Below are 22,033 nucleotides of genomic sequence, written 5' to 3' on the forward strand. Positions count from 1 at the left end.
TTTCCAATTTACTTTAATCTCTTGGTATTTCTTAGTTGAAAGCTAAACCTAGGAGGTTCATATGCTAATTTCTAAGCCCTTGAAGACCGCCTCTAGAGGGTGTTAGTTCATGTGTGTCATATAGTTAACACTGTGCTCACGCACATGGAGTTCAGGTGAGCCAGATCTGATTGGCTAAAATGGATGTCTGTCAAAAGAACTGAAATAAGGGGGCAGTTTGCAGAGGCTTAGATACAAGATAATCACAGAGGTAAAATGTGTATTCATATAACTGTGTTGGTTATGCAAAACTAGGGAATGGGTAAAGTGTTTATCTATCTTTTAAAACAATAACAATTCTGGTGTAGACGGTCCCTTTAAACTTTTAATAAAATGGAGCATTTATTTTTTTTAACTAGAATGCCCCTTTAACTTATTTTAACATCTTTCTCAATCTTGCAGTCCTCACCTCCTGTTTCTCAACCTCCTACCCTTCTTGATTGTAAGTTCCCACGGGAATAGGGCCCTGAATCCCTCCTGTAAATTACAAGTCTTGTACTGTTTTATTTATATGAATTGTATCCATGGACAGCGCTGCGGAATATGTTGGCGCTTCATAAATAAAGTAAAATAATAATAAATAATAATTTTAAAGAACCATTGAGTACAGTAGAAATGCATAACAGACATTCCAATAGCACTTTTAAATGAGCAGTGGATGTTTTCCGATACATTTCAAAATTAGCTTAAAAAAGTTGCCATCAGCCAATCACAGACTTAAACATATACACTGAATTCTTGCACATGCTCAGTAGGAGCTGGTGGCTTAGAAAATTGTGCGTATAAAAAGACTGCGCACAATTTGTTGATGGTCACTTAAAACTGCTGCTATATCAGAATAATTTCACTTTAATGTTTGATGCACAATACACTTGAAAATGATTGAATACTAATCGACAAATTCTACACAACAAATTATATTTGCCTCTGAATGCCTATAACATAAATATTAAAATTTCCTTGATCTATTCATACAATGTATTTATTTATAAAATATTTTACCAGGAAGGATACATTGAGATTTCTCTCATTTTCAAGTATGTCCTGGGTTGTTTATATATGGTATGCCCATCACATTATATTGTATGTCCATTACATTTCCATTAACCAAAAATAAAAACATAAAAATATATACTGTATATCGTGCTCGATTATTTCAGTTTCTTAACTTGTTATAAATTGCATCTAAACTAAGAAATATTCGACTAGAAATCAGTACTTTAAAACATAAGATCTCCCACAAATATAATTACAGAAGCAATTTTTTTATATGATACAATATATATATATTATTCCATTACTATTTTTGTTAATACCACTACTAATAATACTAGTAATTGTAAATAATAACAATAGTAAATAACAGTTACTAAAAATAATAACTCTAAATACTAAAATGTTTAAATAATAGTAACTGTAAATAATAACAATAGTGAATAATAATAATATAATACTAATGGATAATACTAATAATGATAACAGTAAATTAATAATAATAATAACAATAGTGAATAATAATAATAATATAATACTGATGGATAATACTAATAATGATAACAGTAAATTAATAATAATAATAACAATAGTGAATAATAATACTACTACTAATAATAATAATAATGATAACAGTAAATTAATAATAATAATAATAGTGAATAATAATACTAATAATATAATACTAATGGATAATACTAATAATGATAACAGTAAATTAATAATAATAATAACAATAGTGAATAATAATACTAATAATAATAATAATGATAACAGTAAATTAATAATAATAATAATAGTGAATAATAATACTAATAATATAATACTAATGGATAATACTAATAACAGTAAATTAATAATAATAATAGTGAATAATAATATAATACTAATGGATAATACTAACAATGATAAAAGTAAATTAATAATAATAGTGAATACTAATAATAAAATAACGAATAATAATACTAATAATGATAACAGTAAATAAATAATAATAAAAAGTTAATAATAATAAAAATAATAACAACAACAACAACTTTTACCCAGAAGAAGCATTTCACTAAAATCACACAACAGTGAAACATTCTGATTTGAGAGATGTTTGCAACTTAAATAAACACAAACATATCATCAAGGCCAGTGCAACTTCACACAAAAATGTAGTGAGTACAAGCATTCCAAAAGAAAAAAACAATCACACAAATACAAAAAGTGACCATGACACAATCATCAAAGGCTGGTCTTACCCTTGAGAAACAGGAAACTATTATCACTTTCCAGACTGGTTTTAAATCACAGATGCTCCTACATAAGATATTTCTATCTGTGCATTTTGTCTTTTTTCCCCTATCTAGGAAGGCGGAAGGAATAAAATAAAAACAAGAAACTCAAGTCTGACGGGTTGTCTGATGGGACTGAGGAGACGTCACATTTCAAGTGACAGCCCATTGTAAGTGACTGACAATAAGCAGAGGAAATATGCTGAGCACGTTGGAGAGGAGTACCACAATTAGCCATGAACTCTGAAGGGTGTAAAATATGCAAAACAAAAAAGCCAGGTCTACTTTCTTAAAGGAACTCCATACACATTTTTATTACTGCTTATCAATACATAAGCTTTAGGGTAAGAAGATATGCATTATGAAATGTGCTCTTCAGTTGCACAAGGATATGAACTAGCCCAATCTCATTCTCCTGTTAGGTTACCGGCCAAGCCTAGTAATCCAAATAATAATAAATGAAAACATATCAGATTATATATATAAAGAAATGCACTGAGTTAGAACTTAACCCCACCCAATAAAGCACAATCAGGAACAATAATGTATGACTATGGTTACCTGAGCTATCTACTAATGAGCTCACTCTTGGATATTGGCCTGGTCTCACCTTCCAAGTCAGCATTTGCCTTGCCAGGTGAACATATTGTTTGGGATAGTTCTGTACATGCTCAGCTTAGAGTAAAACTGTGGTCCTAATAGGGATAAGGCTATAATAAACTTGATCTGCTGCCCTCCAATGAACTCAGTTTCTCATCCTCTGTCCTTCGTATGTTGCCATTCTCACACACTGGCAAGGTATGGAGAGAGGGAGGCAAAGTGTGAGAATGGCAGTGTATAGAGAGAGGTAGGTGAGAAGCAAAGTGTGAGAATGGCAGTGTATAGAGAGAGAGAGGTGAGAAGCAAAGTGTGAGAATGGCAGTGTATAGAGAGAGGGAGGTGAGAAGCAAAGTGTGAGAATGGCAGTGTATAGAGAGAGGGAGGTGTGAAGCAAAGTGTGAGAATGGCAGTGTATAGAGAGAGGGAGGTGAGAAGCAAAGTGTGAGAATGGCAGTGTATAGAGAGAGGGAGGTGAGAAGCAAAGTGTGAGAATGGCAGTTTATAGAGAGAGGGAGGTGAGAAGCAAAGTGTGAGAATGTCAGTGTATAGAGACAGGGCGGTGAGAAGCAAAGTGTGAGAATGGCAGTGTACACAGAGAGGGGCGTGAGAAGCAAAGTGTGAGAATAGCAGTGTATAGAGAGAGGGGCGTGAGAAGCAAAGTGTGAGAATAGCAGTGTATAGAGAGAGGGGCGTGAAAAGCAAAGTGTGAGAATAGCAGTGTATAGAGAGAGGGGCGTGAGAAGAAAAGTGTTAGAATGGCAGTGTATAGAGAGATGGGCATGAGAAGCAAAGTGTGAGAATGGCAGTGTATAGAGAGAGGGGCGTGAAAAGCAAAGTGTGAGAATGGCAGTGTATAGAGAGAGGGGCATGAGAATCAAAGCGTGAGAATGGCAGTGTATAGAGAGAGGGAGGTGAGAAGCAAAGTGTGAGAATGGCAGTGTATAGAGAGAGGGAGGTGAGAAGCAAAGTGTGAGAAAAGCAGTGTATAGAGAGAGGGAGGTGAGACGCAAAGTATGAGAATGGCAGTGTATAGAGAAAGGGAAGTGAAAAGGGAAGTGAGAAGCAAAGTGTTAGAATGGCAGTGTATAGAGAGAGGGAGGTGAGACGTAAAGTATGAGAATGGCAGTGTATAGAGAAAGGGAAGTGAAAAGGGAAGTGAGAAGCAAAGTGTGAGAATGGCAGTTTATAGAGAGGGTGATGAGAAGCAAAGTGCGAGAATTCCAGTGTTTAGAGAGAGAAGTGAGAAACAAACACCTAGATTTAGAGTTTTGCGGCCAAAGCGGCGCGTTAGCTACGCATGTTTTTTTTCTAGCGCTGCTTCTAAACAACGCTGGTATTTAGAGTTCTCTGAAGGGCTGCGTTAGGCTCCAAAAAGGGAGCGTACAGGCATATTTACCGCCACTTCAACTCTCAATATCAGCATTGCTTACGATAGCGGCTAGCTGGAAAAACATGCTCGTGCACGATTCCCCCATAGGAAACAATGGGGCAGTTTGGGCAGAAAAAAAACCTAACACCTGCAAAAAAGCAGCGTTAAGCTCCTAACGCAGCCCCATTGTTTCCTATGGGGAAACACTTTCTAAGTCTAATAATATTTATTAACCCCTAATCTGCCCCCCCCACGTCGCCACTACCTTACCTACACTTATTAACCCTAATCTGCCGACCGGACCTTGCCGCCGCTGTAATAACTGTAATAAACCCTAAACCGCCGCACTCCCGCCTCGCAAACCCTATAATAAATAGTATTAACCCCTAATCTGCCCTCCTTAACATCGTAGCCACCTAACTTCAAGTATTAACCCCTAATCTGCCGACCGGACCTCGCCGCTACTATAATTAATGTATTAATCCCTAAAGCTAAGTCTAACCCTAACACCCCCCTAAGTTAAATATAATTTTATTCTAACAAAATAAATTAACTCTTATTAAATAAAGTATTCCTATTTAAAGCTAAATACTTACCTGTAAAATAAACCCTAATATAGCTACAATATAACGAATAATTATATTGTAGCTATTTTAGGATTTATATTTATTTTACAGGCAACTTTGTATTTATTTTAACTAGGTACAATAGCTATTAAATAGTTATTTACTATATAATAGCTACCTAGTTAAAATAATTACAAAATTACCTGTAAAATAAATTCTAACCTAAGTTACAATTAAACCTAACACTACACTATCAATAAATTAATTAAATAAATTAACTACAATTACATATAATTAAATAAACTAAACTACAAAAAAACCCAAACACTAAATTACAAAAAATAAAAAAAGAATACAAGAATTTTAAGCTAATTACACCTACTCTAAGCCCCCTAATAAAATAACAAAGCCCCCCAAATTAAAAAAAAATCCCTACCCTAATCTAAATTAAAAAAGTTAACAGCTCTATTACCTTACCAGCCCTTAAAAGGGCTTTTTTGCGGGGCATGCCCCAAATAAATCAGCTCTTTTGCCTGTAAAAATAACAAATAATACCACCCTCCACCCACATACCCCTACTCTAACCCAAACCCCCCTTAAATAAACCTAACACTACCCCCCTACCTTGAGCCGTGTTCACCCAGCCGGGCACCGATGGACCAAAAGAAGACATCCGGAGCGGCAGAAGTCTTCATCCTATCCGGGCAGAAGAGGACATCTTGACCGGCAGACATCTTCATCCAAGCGGCATCTTCTATCTTCATCCATCCGACGAGGAGCGGCTCTATCTTCAAGACCTCCGGCGCGGAACATCCTTCTTCAATGACGACTACCCGACGAATGAAGGTTCCTTTAAGTGACGTCATCCAAGATGGCGTCCCTCGAATTCCAATTGGCTGATAGGATTCTATCAGCCAATCGGAATTAAGATAGGAAAAATCTGATTGGCTGATTGAATCAGCCAATCAGATTCAAGTTCAATCGGATTGGCTGATCCAATCAGCCAATCAGATTGAGCTTGCATTCTATTGGCTGTTCCGATCAGCCAATAAAATGCGAGCTCAATCTGATTGGCTGAAAATGTGTGTCCACTATGGAGCACACATACCAAATGTCTTCAGGCTTGTCAGGGTATATGAATATTATAAATGAAAAAAAAAATAAAAAAAATAAAATATATATATATATATATATAATTTTCATATATCTATGGTTGGTGAGACCACAGAATTGATTGGATATGAGGCTATTTACAACAGTGCTATTTCACTATAAATCACAACCCCCCCTGCCAAATGGTTTTGGCTAGGTGAAGACATGTTTATCCTAATTAAAAGATAACAGATTTTGAAGCTCACAGCTTGGTAGGGGGTAGCAAACAGGGAATGGATGGAGACGATATTCTGAGCATAAACGAGATAAGCTGGTCAAAGTCCCAAGGAAATGGTAATTAGCCCAGGCTTGTAAAATGACCTCTGCTGTGTAACTGCTGACACTTGAATATACGTAATTCAGACATACGTCTGGGGGAGGATAACACACAGCAAAAGCACATGGCTTGCATTACAATTTCAAATTTCACTGTTTAAAATAACTTGTACTTAGATTTCAGTAAAACATACTTGAGACAAAAAGCATAACATGTCTTAGCCTTTTTTAAGCATATGAATATGATATTTGTGGACCTAAAAAGAAATGATTAATAGGAACATTTTAGATAAATGCTGCAAACAGATTTATATATATTTGACAATTTTTCCCTTTTTATTTTTCAGGGAAACAAGATATCTTTAGCCATAAAAACAGACATGTGGATATTTTATATTTTTACATAACAATTAATAACACTATTATTTTTATTTCAGATCTGCATAGACAAGATTTATGCATTCAGGATTTATTAGAAATATGAAATATATTATATTCATGTTGGGATGCAGTGCAGTACTGAATATGAAATACACTATGGTTTTTTATATAAATGCCAGGATACTGAAGACTATTTTAAATGGATTTTAAGCTAATAGTTAGCAGTAGAAATTACTCTGATGTAATATGATATAAGAATACGGATGTTTCATATTAAAATAATCAGAAGGAATAATGTGACATAGTGCAATACATTTGAACATGTAAATTATTAATGTAAATAAATTATGGCATTTATTACACATTTTAAAGGAATATTTTTAAATGCTAGAAATAATAAAATGTATTGCTGTGTTCGTCATGCTGCCCCCGATGCCCAAAATCCGATATTACAGCCAAAAGATTGACTGTTAAAAAAATACATTTCCAAAGTATCCAATGAGAAGGGACAAGCTACCGTGGGAGTGAACGAAAAAATTCACCAATGATTATATAAGGAATAGTTAAATGCAGAAAGGGACAGTTTTTTTGTGATTTGCTGAGACTGGTGATTGATAATTGGCGGCCATACTTGGGAACACATTCACTTAAGCAAGGAGCTAAAACTAACCTTGATCTATGCAAAATAACTTTTCTTCAAATGAGGTGATCTAAATATATTTGGAAAAGACTGAACTACAAATTGACTCAAATTGGTGATGTATAGTTGCTCTAATTTTTAATATTTTAAACAAAGGTAATTGGTAAAAACATAGTCAAATTGTATTTAATAGATTTAAAGGGGCACTCAGTATTTTAACTGTGTTCATAGTCCTGTATAGTGTTAAGTTTGTTTCTTGTATGCTAAGTAATTTATCTTTGCAAAATATATATATATATATATATATATATATATATATATATATATGTTCCAATGGATTGTCCCCACTTGTAGCGCAAAAAATCTCTCTCCAAAGAAAAGTAAAACTTCCTTTATTGTAGTATCAAAAGTAAAAACATGACAGCCTACACACGACTGTAATAAAGCACTTAATGTAAAAACACAGTGTCAGTGATCTGAACCACATGCAGACATGTTTTGTGCAGTTGCGCACTTGATCACTTTTCTTTGGAGAGAGATTTTTTGCGCTACAAGTGGGGACAATCCATTGGAACATATTCTATTTACTCAGATGCCGACTACAGACCGGCTCAGTCTCCACAGCTGCAGATCTCCATACACTCTGAGCCAATTGCTCCCCAGCGTGTTACCGGACAAAGTGTTCTTTTTTATATATATATATATATATATATATATATATATATATATATATATATATATATCTTAGAATTTGTTTTAATTATAAGTAACTAAGAATTTATTTCAGTTTAAATAAATGGACATTTAAGGTAACTGCTTACATTAAGAATATATGTACTTTTAGTGTCCTAATTAGAATTGTATTAGAATCAATTGTAGCTAAATAGCTGAGTGCATTGCTTAAATGTTAGTGGCTGAATATCTCGGAATCTCATTGTGTTAATTGAATGAAAGGCTATTGTGAATAAGGCTAATTTTAAAGGCAACTTTAATGAACTTTGCATAGCATATTTTAATAGTTTTAAACGTGTATAGTATTGACTCATACTCTGGCTCCTACAAATATATTTCAATGTGTTTATAGATATCAACTAATAAAAAAGAATTCAGGAATTTATATTAATTTTATGGTTTCTAGTATATGCATATTGATTAAGGGTTTAATTTAAAGAAAGATTGTTAAATATATTGTGTTATAACCCTGCCATATACTGACAGGCTTATCAAGAAGAAAGAGCTTACCATGAATACGTATGTATGGAAGTAGAGGCAGATACCACAGTTTGTCAAATGCCTCAGTTCCTGCTTATCTAACCAGCGAGAATATGATTTTTTTTAATCCTAAATAAACATACTTTGCCTCTAGAGCACTGGGAAATAATAAAGTTTACTGTTCAGGGATGCATACAACCCACGCTAACCTTACTTTATACCAGTTCCTCTCCTCCATTGCTATCCCCTGAACCCCCTTAGCATGTAAGCCTAAAAGTCCAGCTGTTTGTAGATCACCTTCTTAAGAGCTGACTACAACAGTGTAACTCTTGGCAGGGCCCTCTACCCAATTGATCCCTATAACTGTTTTGTTCTACTCCGCCTTTGTTAATAGCGCTGCGGAATCTGTTGGCGCTCTATAAATAACCGATAATAATAATAATAATAATAATAAGGGATTTTGTTGTAAAAATAAAATGCTTTATTTAAATTCCATAGAACTGGGTAAAGAGTTGGGGGTATACAATGACAAGATACAAAAACATAGACTAAACAAATATAGTACAGGAGGAAGAGGGCCCTGCTATGGAGAGCTTCCAGTCTACAGGTTGAGGGTGCAGACATAAGGTTTGGGGTAGCTTGTCACATGGATTGTAGTTGCAGAAGTGACTCAAGGCAGTTCAAGATTTATTTTGTTAAGACAAATGAATTTAATTAAAAATATGACACTTCTATAAAAGAATAATATGCACAGATGCTGACCTAAAAATCCAGTATAAAACCTTTTAAAAACTTACTTAGAAGCTCCCAGTTTAGCACTGTTGATAAAGTTGTTGATAAAGTTAGGCTGGGACACCCACTGAAAGGTGCTCTCCTACATATGAAAAGACCATTACACAAACAAGAACAGCAGAAATCTATAGACTGCAGTCTACATCTGATAATTTATGGCTTGCTTAGGAGTCTGAAAATCTGCAAAATCATATTACAAAATAAGCAAAACTATACATTGTTACAAAAACCCTACCAGATGGGCTTTATAAATGGTTCATCTACAAAACATTTATGTAAATAAACATGTAGTGTACAATGTCCCTTTGACTTGTGTAAACGTGATAAAACAAAATGTATGCTTACCTGATAAATTTCTTTCTTTTGCGATGTACAGAGTCCACGGATTCATCCTAACTTGTGGGATATTGTCCTTCCTGACAGGAAGTAGCAAAGAGAGCACCACAGCAGAGCAGTCTATATAGCTCCCCCCTTAACTCCACCCCCCAGTCATTCGACCGAAGGCCAAGGAAGAAAAGGAGAAACTATAAGGTGCAGAGGTGACTGAAGTTTACATAACAAAAAATACTATCTGTCTTGAATAGACAGGGCGGGCCGTGGACTCGGTACATCGCAAAAGAAAGAAATTTATCAGGTAAGCATTAATTTTGTTTTCTTTTGCATGATATACACGGATTCATCCTAACTTGTGGGATACCAATACCAAAGCTTTAGGACACAGATGAAGGGAGGGACAAGACAGGAACCTAAACGGAAGGCACCACTGCTTGCAAAACCTCTCTCCCAAAAATAGCCTTCCCGAAGAAGCAAAAGTATCAAATTTGTAAAATTTTGAAAAGGTATGAAGCGAAGACCAAGTCGCAGCCTTACAAATATGTTCAACAGAAGCATCATTTTTAAAAGCCCATGTGGAAGCTACCGCTCTAGTAGAATGAGCTGCAATCCTTTCAGGAGGCTGCTGTCCAGCAGTCTCATAAGCCAAACGGATGATGCTTTTCAGCCAAAAGGAAAGAGAAGTCGCCGTAGCCTTTTGACCCCTACGCTTTCCAGAATAGACAACAAACAAAGAAGATGTTTGACGAAAATCTTTGGTTGCCTGCAAATAAAATTTCAAAGCACGAACCACGTCCAAGTTGTGCAACAGACGTTCCTTCTTACAAGAAGGATTAGGACACAGAGAAGGAACAACAATTTCTTGATTGATATTCCTGTTAGTAACAACCTTAGGTAGGAACCCAGGCTTGGTACGCAAAACCACCTTATCAGCATGGAACACCAGATAAGGTGAGTCACATTGTAATGCAGATAGTTCAGAAACTCTTCGAGCTGAAGAGATAGCAACTAGGAACTAAATTTAGACTCCATGACGGAGCAATAGGTTTAAACACAGGCTTAATTCTAACTAAAGCCTGACAAAAAGCCCGAACGTCTGGAACATTATTATTATTATTATCGGTTATTTGTAGAGCGCCAACAGATTCCGCAGCGCTAACATCTGCCAGACGCTTGTGCAACAAAATAGACAGAGCAGATATCTGTCCCTTTAAGGAACTAGCTGATAATCCTTTCTCCAATCCCTCTTGGAGAAAAGACAAAATCCTAGGAATCCTGATTTTACTCCAGGAGAAGCCTTTGGATTCGCACCAAAAAAAAAAAGATATTTACGCCATATCTTATGATAAATTTTCCTGGTAACAGGCTTTCGAGCCTGAATCAAGGTATTTATGACTGACTCAGAGAAACCCCGCTTTTATAGAATCAAGCGTTCAATCTCCAAGCAGTCAGTTGCAGAGAAATTAGATTTGGATGCTTGAATGGAACTTGAATGAGACGGTCCTGTCTCAATGGCAGAGACCATGGTGGAAGGGATGACATGTCCACCAGGTCTGTATACCAAGTCCTGCGTGGCCACGCAGGCGCTATCAAAATCACAGACGCTCTCTCCTGTTTGATTCTGGCAATCAGGCGTGGAAGGAGAGGGAAAGGTGGAAACACATATGCCAGGTTGAACGACCAGGGTACTACTAGAACATCTATCAGTACAGCCTGAGGATCCCTTGACCTGGAGCCGTAACAAGGAAGTTTGGCGTTCTGAGGAGACGCCATCAGATCCAACTCCGGTGTGCCCCATAGCCACACCAGCTGAACAAAAACCTCCGGATGGAGTTCCCTACTTCCCCTGGATGAAAAGTCTGACGACTTCGAAAATCTGCCACCCAGTTCTCTACACCTGGGATATAGATCGCTGACAGATGGCAAGAGCAAGCCTCTGTCCATTGGATTATCCTCGAGACCTCTATCATCACTAAGGAACTCTTTTGTTCCGCCCTGATGATCGATATAAGCCACAGTCGTGATGTTGTCCGACTAAAACGTGATGAATCTGGCCGAAGCCAGCTGAGGCCATGCCTGGAGAGCATTGAACATCGCTCTTAATTCCAGAATAGTTATCGGTAGGAGAGCCTCCTCCCGAGTCCACAAAGCCTGAGCTTTCAGGGAATTCCAGACTGCACCCCAGCCCAGAAGACTGTCGTCTGTCGTCACCATAACCCAATCTGGCCTGCGGAAACACATTCCCTGGGACAGATGATCCTGTGACAACCACCAAAGAAGAGAGTCTCTGGTCTCTTGATCCAGATTTATCTGAGGAGATAAATCCGCGTAATCCCCATTCCAGTGATTGAGCATGCATAGTTGCAGTGGTCTGAGATGCAAGCGAGCAAATAGAACTATGTGCATTGCCGCTACCATTAGTCCGATTACCTCCATACACTGAGCCACTGACGGCCGAGGAATGGAATGAAGAGCTCGGCAGGTGGACAAAATCTTTGATTTCCTGACCTCCGTCAGAAATATCTTCATGTCCACCGAGTCTATCAGAGTCCCTAGAAATGAAACTCTTGTGAGGGGGGAAAGAGAACTCTTTTTTACGTTCACTTTCCACCCGTGAGACCTTAGAAAGGCTAACACTAAGTCTGTGTGAGACTTGGCTAGTTGGAAGGACGATGCTTGAATTAGAATGTCGTCTAGAGAAGGTGCCACTGCTATGCCCCGTGACCTTAGAACCGCCAGAAGGGACCCTAGCACCTTCGTTTAGATTTGCGGCGCCGTGGCCAACCCGAGAGGAAGAGCCACAAACTGATAATGCATGTCCAGAAAGGCGAACCTGAGAAACTGGTGATGATCTTTGTGGATAGGAATGTGTAGATACGCATCCTTAAAGTCCACGGTGGTCATATATTGACCCTCCAGGATCAATGGTAAGATAGTCCGAATGGTCTCCATCTTGAAAGATGGAACTCTTAGGAATTGGTTTAGGATCTTGAGATCCAGAATTGGTCTGAAGGTTCCCTCCTTTTTGGGAACTATAAACAGATTGGAGTAGAACCCCTGCCCCTATTCTGCTTTTGGAACCGGGCAGATCACTCCCATGGTAAAGAGGTCTTCTACACAGCGTAAGAACGCCTCTCTTTTTGTCGGGTTTACAGACAATTGAGACAGATGGAACCTCCCCCTTGGAGGGGAATCCTTGAAATCTAGACGGTATCCCTGGGTTACAATTTCTACTGCCCAGGAATCCTGAACGTCTCTTGCCCAGGCCTGAGAAAGAGAGATTCTGCCCCCTACTAGATCCGGTCCCGGATCGGGGGCTACCCCTTCATGCTGACTTAGTGGCGGCAGCAGCAGGCTTTTTGGCCTGTTTACTCTTGTTCCAAGCCTGATTAGGTCTCCAGGTTGGCTTGGATTGAGCAAAGTTCCCCTTTTGCATTGCAGCAGGGGAAGAGGTAGAGGGACCACTCTTGAAGTTTCGAAAGGAACGAAAATTATTTTGTTTGGTCCTAGTCTTATTTAACTTATCCTGAGGGAGGGTATGATCCTTCCCTCCAGTAATGTCTGAAATGATCTCTTTCAATGCAGGCCCGAAAAGGGTCTTTGAAAGGGATCGACAAAAGCTTAGATTTAGATGATACATCAGCTGACCAGGACTTAAGCCATAACGCTCTACGTGCTAAAATGGCAAAACCTGAATTCTTAGCCACTAATTTAGCAAGATGAAAAGCGGCATCTGTAATAAAAGAATTAGCCAACTTAAGAGCCTTAATTCTGTCCAAAATATCATCTAGTGGGGTCTCCATCTGAAGAGCCTCTTCTAGAGCCTCAAACCAAAAGGCAGCTGCAGTGGTTACAGGAACAATGCACGCTATAGGTTGAAGAAGAAAACCTTGATGAACAAAAATTTTCTTTAGGAGACCCTCTATTTATCCATAGGATCAATAAAAGCACAACTGTCTTGAATAGGTATAGTTGTACGCTTAGCCAGGGTAGAAATAGCTCCCTCCACCTTAGGGACCGTCTGCTATGAGTCCTTTATGGTGTCAGAAATGGGAAACATTTTCTTAAAAACATGAGGGGGAGAGAACGGAATACCTGGTTTATCCCACTCCTTAGTAACAATGTCCGAAATCCTCTTAGGGACTGGAAACACATCAGTGTAAACAGGAACCTCTAAATATTTGTCCATTTTACACAATTTCTCTGGAACAACAGAAGGGTCACAATCATCCAGAGTAGCTAAAACCTCCCTAAGCAATAAGCGGAGGGGCTCTAGCTTAAATTTAAATGCCGTCATATCTGAATCTGTCTGAGGGAACGTCTTTCCTGAATCAGAAATCTCTCCCTCAGACAGCAAATCCCTCATCCCTACTTCAGAACATTGTGAGGGAATATCGGATATGGCTACTAAAGCGTCAGAATGCTCAGCATTTGTTCTTAACCCAGAGCTACTGCGCTTCCCTTGCAAACCAGGCAGCTTAGATAAAACCTCTGTGAGGGTAGTATTCATAACTGAAGCCATATCTTGCAAGGTAAAAGAATTAGACGCACTAGAAGTACTTGGTGTCGCTTGTGCGGGCGTTACTGGTTGTGACACTTGGGGAGAACTAGATGGCAAAACCTGATTTCCTTCTGTCTGAGAATCATCCAATGCCAAACTTTTATAAGTCAAAATATGCTGTTTGCAATTTATAGACATATCAGTACAAGTGGGACACATTCTAAGAGGGAGTTCCACAATGGCTTCTAAACAAATTGAACAATGAGTTTCCTCAGTGTCAGACATGTTTAACAGACTAGTAATAAAGCAAGCAAGCAAGCTTGGAAAACACTTTATTTAATGAAAAAAACACAATTTGCAAAAACGGTACTGTGCCTTTAAGAGAAAAAAAGGCATACACAAACTGCAAAACAGGTTAAAATTGCTTAAATGGAGGATTGCACCACAATTTAATAAGCAATAAACCCCCAAATGAAAAAAAACGGATTGAAAAAGGTCTAAAACCGGTTAAACACCCCTATAAGCACCTTGCCACAGCTCTGCTGTGGCCCTACCTGCCCTTAGGATCGATAATATGGGGTTAAAGCTTCGAATAGGCCCTCAGAAGATCATCAGGACCTCAGGAGAAGTTGCTTGCTGCTTGTCTGTAAAACTAAATGAGCAACTGAGGCGCAAAAATAGGCCCCGCCAACCTCACTCAATGTTACTGGGGCCTACTCAAATCTAAAACTTAGTTTGAAAACCATGTGGGTTATAACAAACCCAAAATAAGCCAAATGACCCCTCAAGCAAACGGCCCATACACCTAAACGTTACTCCCAGAACACACAAATGTTTGTACCATTTTTTTTTTTTTTAAGCCCTTTATGCAAGCTAGTAAAACCTCTTTCATACTAGGATTACTGCTTACCCTTCCCCTAATGGGGATACTGTCAGCCTTTCTGAGTTAACACAGTCTCTGCAGAAAAATGACTGAACATTCCTCATTGCTGTATAGCAAGAACCGTTCCTCACACTGAAGTTTTCCTGTACTCCTCAGCTCATGTGGGAACAGCAGTGGACCTTAGTTACAAATGCTAAGATCATCATCCTCCAGGCAGAAATCTTCATCTATGTCCTGCCTGAGAGCAAATAGTACAACACCGGTACCATTTAAAATAAACTCTTGATTGAAGATGAAATAAAAACTAACAGTTTAACACCTCTTCTCTTTACTCTTCCTGCTTAGAGCCAACAAAGAGAATGACTGGGGGGTGGAGTTAAGGGGGGAGCTATATAGACAATTCTGCTGTGGTGCTCTCTTTGCTACTTCCTGTCAGGAAGGACAATATCCCAATAGTTAGGATGAATCCGTGGACTCGGTACATCATGCAAAAGAAAGACCTGTACCGCTCAGGGTTGTATACTCCAATCAACAGCCATATTTTGATCTGGAATAACATAGGATGACAACAAGCAGGATTAGGACAATGATTTTCTCTACTTAAAAAGGTTTAAAAACATTGAAAAAATAATTTGTTTAGAAATAGAGACATTTTATTTTAAGAACAGAATGTCCCTAGAAGTCTGCATTGAGTTCAGGTAACATTGAAATGACAAGAAAAATATTACTGTCTCTGATCAGCATTTCCTGTGTTGGATGGCCAACACTCTACAGCTTTAATAATAGAAGGCATAGCTAATATAGAGAGATGACTATTATTGTTTATTCTAAATAAGCAGTACACTTTAGATTTGTCCATAGTGTCTCTAAATGCACCAGCATCATTCAAAGGAAAAATAAGAAAAACAAAATGTATGCTTACCTGATAAATTTATTTATTTCCGGATATGAGTCCACAACGTCATCAATTACTAGTGGGAATATCACTCCTGGTCAGCAGGAGGCGGCAAAGAGTACCACAGCAAAGCTGTTAAGTGTCCCCTACCTATAATCCCCAGTCATTCTACCAAAAGGAAAATGGAAAAAAAGGAACAACACAAAGGTGTAGAGGCGCCTGAAGTTTAGTAAAAAATAACTGTTTTAAATTAAGGGTGGGGTCGTGGACTCTCCATATCCAGATTTTTTTTTTTTATCAGGTAAGCATAAATTTTGCTTTCTTTCCTAAGAAATGGAGGAGTTCACAACGTCATTAATTACTAGTGGGAACTAATACCCAAGCTAGAGGACACAGATGACAAGGGAGGGATAACAAGACAGGTAGACCTAAACAGAAGGCACCACTGTTTGACAAACCATTCTCCCAAAAGAGGCCTCGGTCGAGGCAAAAGTGTCAAATTTGTAAAAGTATGCAGAGAGGATCAAGTTGCAGCCTTGCAAATCTGTTCCACAGAAGCTTCATTTTTGAAAGCCCAAGAATAGGAGACAGCCTTCGTGGAATGAGCCGTAATTCTCTCAGGAGGTTGCTGACCAGCAGTCTCATAAGCAAAACAACTTATACTTCTCAACCAGAGAGAAAGAGAAGTAGTGGTAGCTTTCTGACCTTTACGCTTTCCAGAGAAACAAACAGGCCAGAAGACTGGTGAAAATCCTTAGTCGCCTGTAGATAAAATTTTAAAGCACGCACAACATTCAAGTTGTGCAAGAAACGTTCATTATGAGAAAAAGAATTAGGAACAACAATTTCCTGATTAATATTTCTATCTGAAACTACTTTCGGAAGAAAACCTAACTTAGTATGAAGAACCGCCTTGTCAGCATGAAAGAAAGGAACCGGCAGAGCATCTATCAGGGCAACCTGCGGATCTCTTGACACTGAACTGTACCTTGGAAGCTTGGTGTTCTGCCGATACGCCATCAGATCCAACTCCGGCACCCCCCATTTGAGGGTTAACCTGCAGAACACCTCCGGATGGAAAGCCCACTCCCCAGGATGAAATGTCTGTCTGCTCAGAAAGTCCGCTTCCTAGTTGTCCACTTCTGTAATGTGGATGGCAGATAGATAACAATTGTGAGCTTCCGCCCACTGAACAATCGAGCCACTTCCTTTATGGCTAAGGAACTCAGAGTCCCTCCCTGGTGGTTGATGAAAGCCACTGAGGTGATATTGTCTGACTGGAACCTGATAAACCGCCTTAAGGACAACTGATGCCAAGCCATCAGCATTGTAAATTGCTCTCAACTCCAATTTGTTTATGGGAAGAGCAGACTCCTCCAGAGTCCATAGTCCTTGCACCCTTAACGAGTCCCAGACTGCTCCTCTGCCCAGCAGGCTGGCGTCCCTGGTCACAATCACCCAGGAAGGTCTCCGGAAGCATGTGCCCCGAGACAGATGCCCCTGAGAAAACCACCAGGGAAGAGTGTCTCTTGTCTACTGATCTAGGTCTATCCTCAGACAGGTTTGAATGGTCCCCATTCCATTGTCTGAGCATGCATAACTGCAGAGATCTCAAAAGGAATCGAGCAAAGGGGGTGTTGTCCATGGATGCGACCATCACACCAATTACCTCCATACATAGAGCCACTGATGGCCAAACAGTAGACTGCAGAGAGAGGCAAGAGGAAACAATCATGGTTTTTCCGACCTCTGTCAGAAATATTTTTATAAATAGGGGATTTATTATGGTCCCTAAAAAGACCACCCTTGTCGCTGGAACAAGACAACTCTTTTCCAGATTCACTTTCCATCCGTGGGAACGTAGAAAAGACAACAAGATCTCTGTATGAGAGAATGCTCAATGAAAAGATTGCGCCTGAACCAATATGTCGTCCAAGTAGGGCGCCACTGCAATTCCCCAAGACCTGATCAATGCCAAAAGAGCCACAAACTGAAAGAGTTTGTCTAGAAAGGCGAATCTCAGGAACTTGCGATGATCCCTGTGGATGGGGACATGAAAATAAGCATCCTTCAGGTCTATGGTCATCATGAACTGACCTTCTTGAACCAGAGGAAGAGGAAGACTTCCCTTTGAAGATACAACAGGAATGAAAATTACTTTGACGCCCTTTTCCACCAGAATATGAAAAATTATTTCAGCCAGACCAGGTCCAAACAAGGTCTTACCCTTGTAAGGAAGCGCCAGAAGCTTGGACTTAGAGACATCCGCTGACCAAGATTTTAGCCCCAACGACCTGCGGGATAGCACAGCGAAGCCAGATATCTTGGCTCCCAGTTTAATAACTTTCATGGTAGCATCAGAAATAAAGGAACTGGCTAGCTTGTGAGCCTTAATCCTGTCATGGATCTCCTCCAAAGGAGTCTTTACCTGAAAAGAATCAGACAAGGTGTCGTACCAATAAGATGCCGATGTCCTTTATAGGGATAGTAGTTCTTTTAGCCAGAGTAGAAATGACACCTTCGACTTTAGGCACCGTGCGCCATGACTCGTTAATGAAGTCAGCGACAGGAAACATCTTTTTAAAGACAGGAGAAAAGGTATTCTGACTTCTCCCATTCCTGTGCAAAAATCTCCGTAACACGGTCTGGAACAGAAAACACTTCCACAGAGGAAGGAACATCAAAGTATTTATTAATCTTACTAGATTTCTTAGGGTTGACAACGACTGGAGTATCGGAGTCGTCCAAAGTAGCCAAAACCTCCTTTAACAATACACAAAGGTGTTCAAACTTAAATCTGAAGGTTACTACTTCAGCATCAGATGAAGGAATTATACTGTTCGAATCTGAGATTTCACCATCAGAGGCTACCGACTTATCCTCCTCATCAGACTTGTGAGGTAGGCAAACCAGAGTAGCAGGAAGTGAAACAGACACCTTACTATCTGAATCTCTAATTTTCCTCTTACGTTTTTCCTTAAACAAAGGAAAAGCAGACAAATCCGCAGATACCGCAGAAGATACCTCAGCAGCAATTTCTGCAGGCAAATATACTCCTCCAGGAAACTGAGACGAACCGCAGGGCACTGTATGTGACGCCATAGAGACTTGGGACGTTTGAGGAGAAAGCTGTGGCATTGCCTGAACAGCATCATCCTGAGAGCCATAGGGCTTAGATGCATTCTAAAGCTTTTCCCAGACATGAGTAACAAAATTGCATGGCAATACAATTTGGGCCTTAAGACAAAAACATTTGTCAAAAGGAACAGACTCCTGCTCCATGACTAAATATCTCACATGATTTACAGAATAAAAAAAAACAGTTTATTTCAATTTAATACTGTGACTTTAAATATTTTCGGAACTGTCACTTTAAATATAAAACCAACCTATGCAATCGGCCTTTTATTTTTTTTATTGACAGGAAACGTTTTCAGGAGCGGCTAAAGCTCAGACAAAATCCCAAAGAAATCTCTGCACCTCAGCTACTGAGGTCCTACATGCCCCTCCGGCAAGAGCTAAGCAAAAATTAAAGAGCACCTCGCAAACAGACCGAAACTTCACCAAACCAGGTTGACACCGCTCCGTTCAGTGAGCGGAAGAGAATAGGAGGTATATAATATATATTCGTTTATATATATATATTCGTATAATAGGCGTTTCCTGGGCAGTAATGTCCCTGGTGACTGACTCAGAGCAATTAAAAGCAGCCACTTCTATTGTTAAGGGGCAAATGGAAATATATAAGGGCTTAAATTGAAAGATATACTATGTCCAAATGAAAACTGCAGATAACCTTTTAAAGTGCCAGTCTCCAGTATCCTAGAAGACAAAAATCACTTACCTGCATCTAGCTGTCCAGCAGGAGGACAGCTTACAAGGCGTGAAAAGACACATACTCCTTACAGAGGCATGTAGAAAAAAGAAAGAACAGAGTAAACCTACTCTGGCTTTCTATACAATGGGCAGCAAATATGTTAGGAAAATGCAGCAAGGCCCATCTCACAAGTTCTTAACTGCTTTAAATCCACCACTACCCTACTGAAGAGATTAACATGGACTACGGCTAGACCCAAAAAAATCTTGCTTGTAGGGAAAGAAATCCAATTTTCTTCAGACACCAGAACTTCACTTCCTCCATTGACAAAGGCAAAGAGAATTACTGGGGATTATGGGTAGAGGAGTGAAACTTAACAGCTTTGCTGTGGTGCTCTTTGCCTCCTCCTGCTGGCCAGGAGTGATATTCCCATTAGTATTTGATGACATTTTGAAGAGTGATCCATGTGTTTAGCAAGTGCTATTGGAATAGCATCAACATTATGTAGTTTATCAGAAACAAAGGTGTTTCAACCTCCCTCAATTCAGTCTGAACACTTCCTATCACGGCAGAAGAGTACCGGCGAATTTAAGCATTTGCAAATATTTAAATGCATGAACATTTTTTCTATGAAGTACAAGGGACTAAATTATGAATATGGAATGTATCCATCATAGCCTGAATAAAATACTTAAGCACAGATAAATTAAATATAATCTAACCTGAGAGCTTTATTAAAATCCACTAACTGAAAAGGGATTACAGCTGCTGCTTTCTAAACCAAGAGAAACATTTCCTAGTCTGCTAATAAAGTTGGCTAAATATAGTCAAGACAGAGGACAGTGCTAATGTTTAGTCTCAAAAACTATCAACCCACTAATGAGAAACTAAATCTCTTAAAATGAATTACACCAACTCAATTAAATCCAAATATTTTATGCTACAAATATAAAAAACACCATTAACTTAGAGACATACATTTCATAAAAAAAAATAATAAAAAATATATATATATATATATATATATATATATATATATTAGGGCTGCACGATTAATCACTGCGGTTTTAAAACCGCAAGAGTACGCAATTTAAAAATAAAAAAAATAAAAAATAATAATCCTCAGATTGTCCTGAAAACGGACGCAGAGAGGGAGGATGAGAGGCAGACCAATGTGCGGCCGTGGGCGGACCAGAGAATGCCTGCGAAACGGACATTTTGGAAGAGATTGAAGAGTGTGTGGGAGTCATCTGGGAGTAGTGTGGGGGTGGTGAAGCAGTAGTGTGGCGGTGGCACAGCTCAAAGTTGTGAGCAATAAAGTGAGTATTGTACAAATACATTATAGTGCCTTACTGACTTTTTTTTTTTTTAACTTCTTTTGTGGTTTGTATTTTTATGCTCCAAGAGTGCATTGGACTTTGAGAAACATGTACAGTAAGATTCTGTAGTGTACTGTTAAATAAAGGGACTTTATACTATCTATGTAACCACAGCACAGGTAGAACTAGCCAATTTTATTTTAACTATTTTGTGGTTTGTATTTTTATGCTCCAAGAGTGTATTGGACATTGGTTATCTATGTCACAGCCCAGCCGAAAGAGGAAATGAAGGGGTGTGGAGTAACAGACAATATCATGTAGAATTATAAACCTTTTATTATAAAACTAGTCCTAAAGCCCGTTCACACGGGCCATTTTTTGCAGTACAGTGGTCCCACCCCTTGCATTCTCTCTCTCACTCTCTCTCCATCTCCCCTCACTCTCTCTCCATCTCCCCTCACACTCTCTCCATCTCCCCTCACACTCTCTCCATCTCCCCTCACACTCTCTCCATCTCCCCTCACACTCTCTCCATCTCCCCTCACACTCTCTCCATCTCCCCTCACACTCTCTCCCTCTCCCCTCACACTCTCTCCCTCTCCCCTCACACTCTCTCTCTCCCCCCTCACTCACTCTCTCTCTCCCCCCTCACTCACTCTCTCTCTCCCCTCACTCACTCTCTCTCTCCCCTCACTCACTCTCTCCCCTCACTCTCTCCATCTCTCCCCTCACTCTCTCCATCTCTCCCCTCACTCTCTCCATCTCTCCCCTCACTCTCTCCATCTCTCCCCTCACTCTCTCCATCTCCCCTCACTCTCCCCCCCTCTCTCTCTCCCCCCTCCCTCTCTCAACCTCTCTCCCCCCTCTCTCTCCCCCTCCCTCTTTCTCTCTCCCCACATCTCCCCCTCTCTCTTCCCCTCTATCTCTCTCTCTCCCCCTCTCTCTCTCTCATGGCTCTCTCTCTCCCCTCTCTCAACCTCTCTCA

At 39.3% G+C, this 22,033-nt stretch overlaps 1 protein-coding gene across 4 annotated transcripts in view; it reads right to left on the bottom strand.

The window, feature by feature from the left end:
- Positions 1–22,033, bottom strand: part of RGS3 (regulator of G protein signaling 3) — a 1,044,909-nt gene that overhangs the window by 118,048 nt on the left and 904,828 nt on the right. The window contains exon 1 of one of the 4 annotated variants that reach the window (XM_053695842.1): positions 2,280–2,383. The exons of the other annotated variants lie outside the window; for them this stretch is intronic. The gene's annotated coding sequence lies outside the window, so the exon portion shown is untranslated. Of the gene's footprint in view, positions 1–2,279; positions 2,384–22,033 lie in introns of those variants that run through there. 4 annotated transcript variants of the gene reach the window in all.

The sequence above is a fragment of the Bombina bombina genome, chromosome 12 (assembly GCF_027579735.1).
Source record: "Bombina bombina isolate aBomBom1 chromosome 12, aBomBom1.pri, whole genome shotgun sequence".
Classification (NCBI taxonomy): Eukaryota; Metazoa; Chordata; class Amphibia; order Anura; family Bombinatoridae; genus Bombina; species Bombina bombina.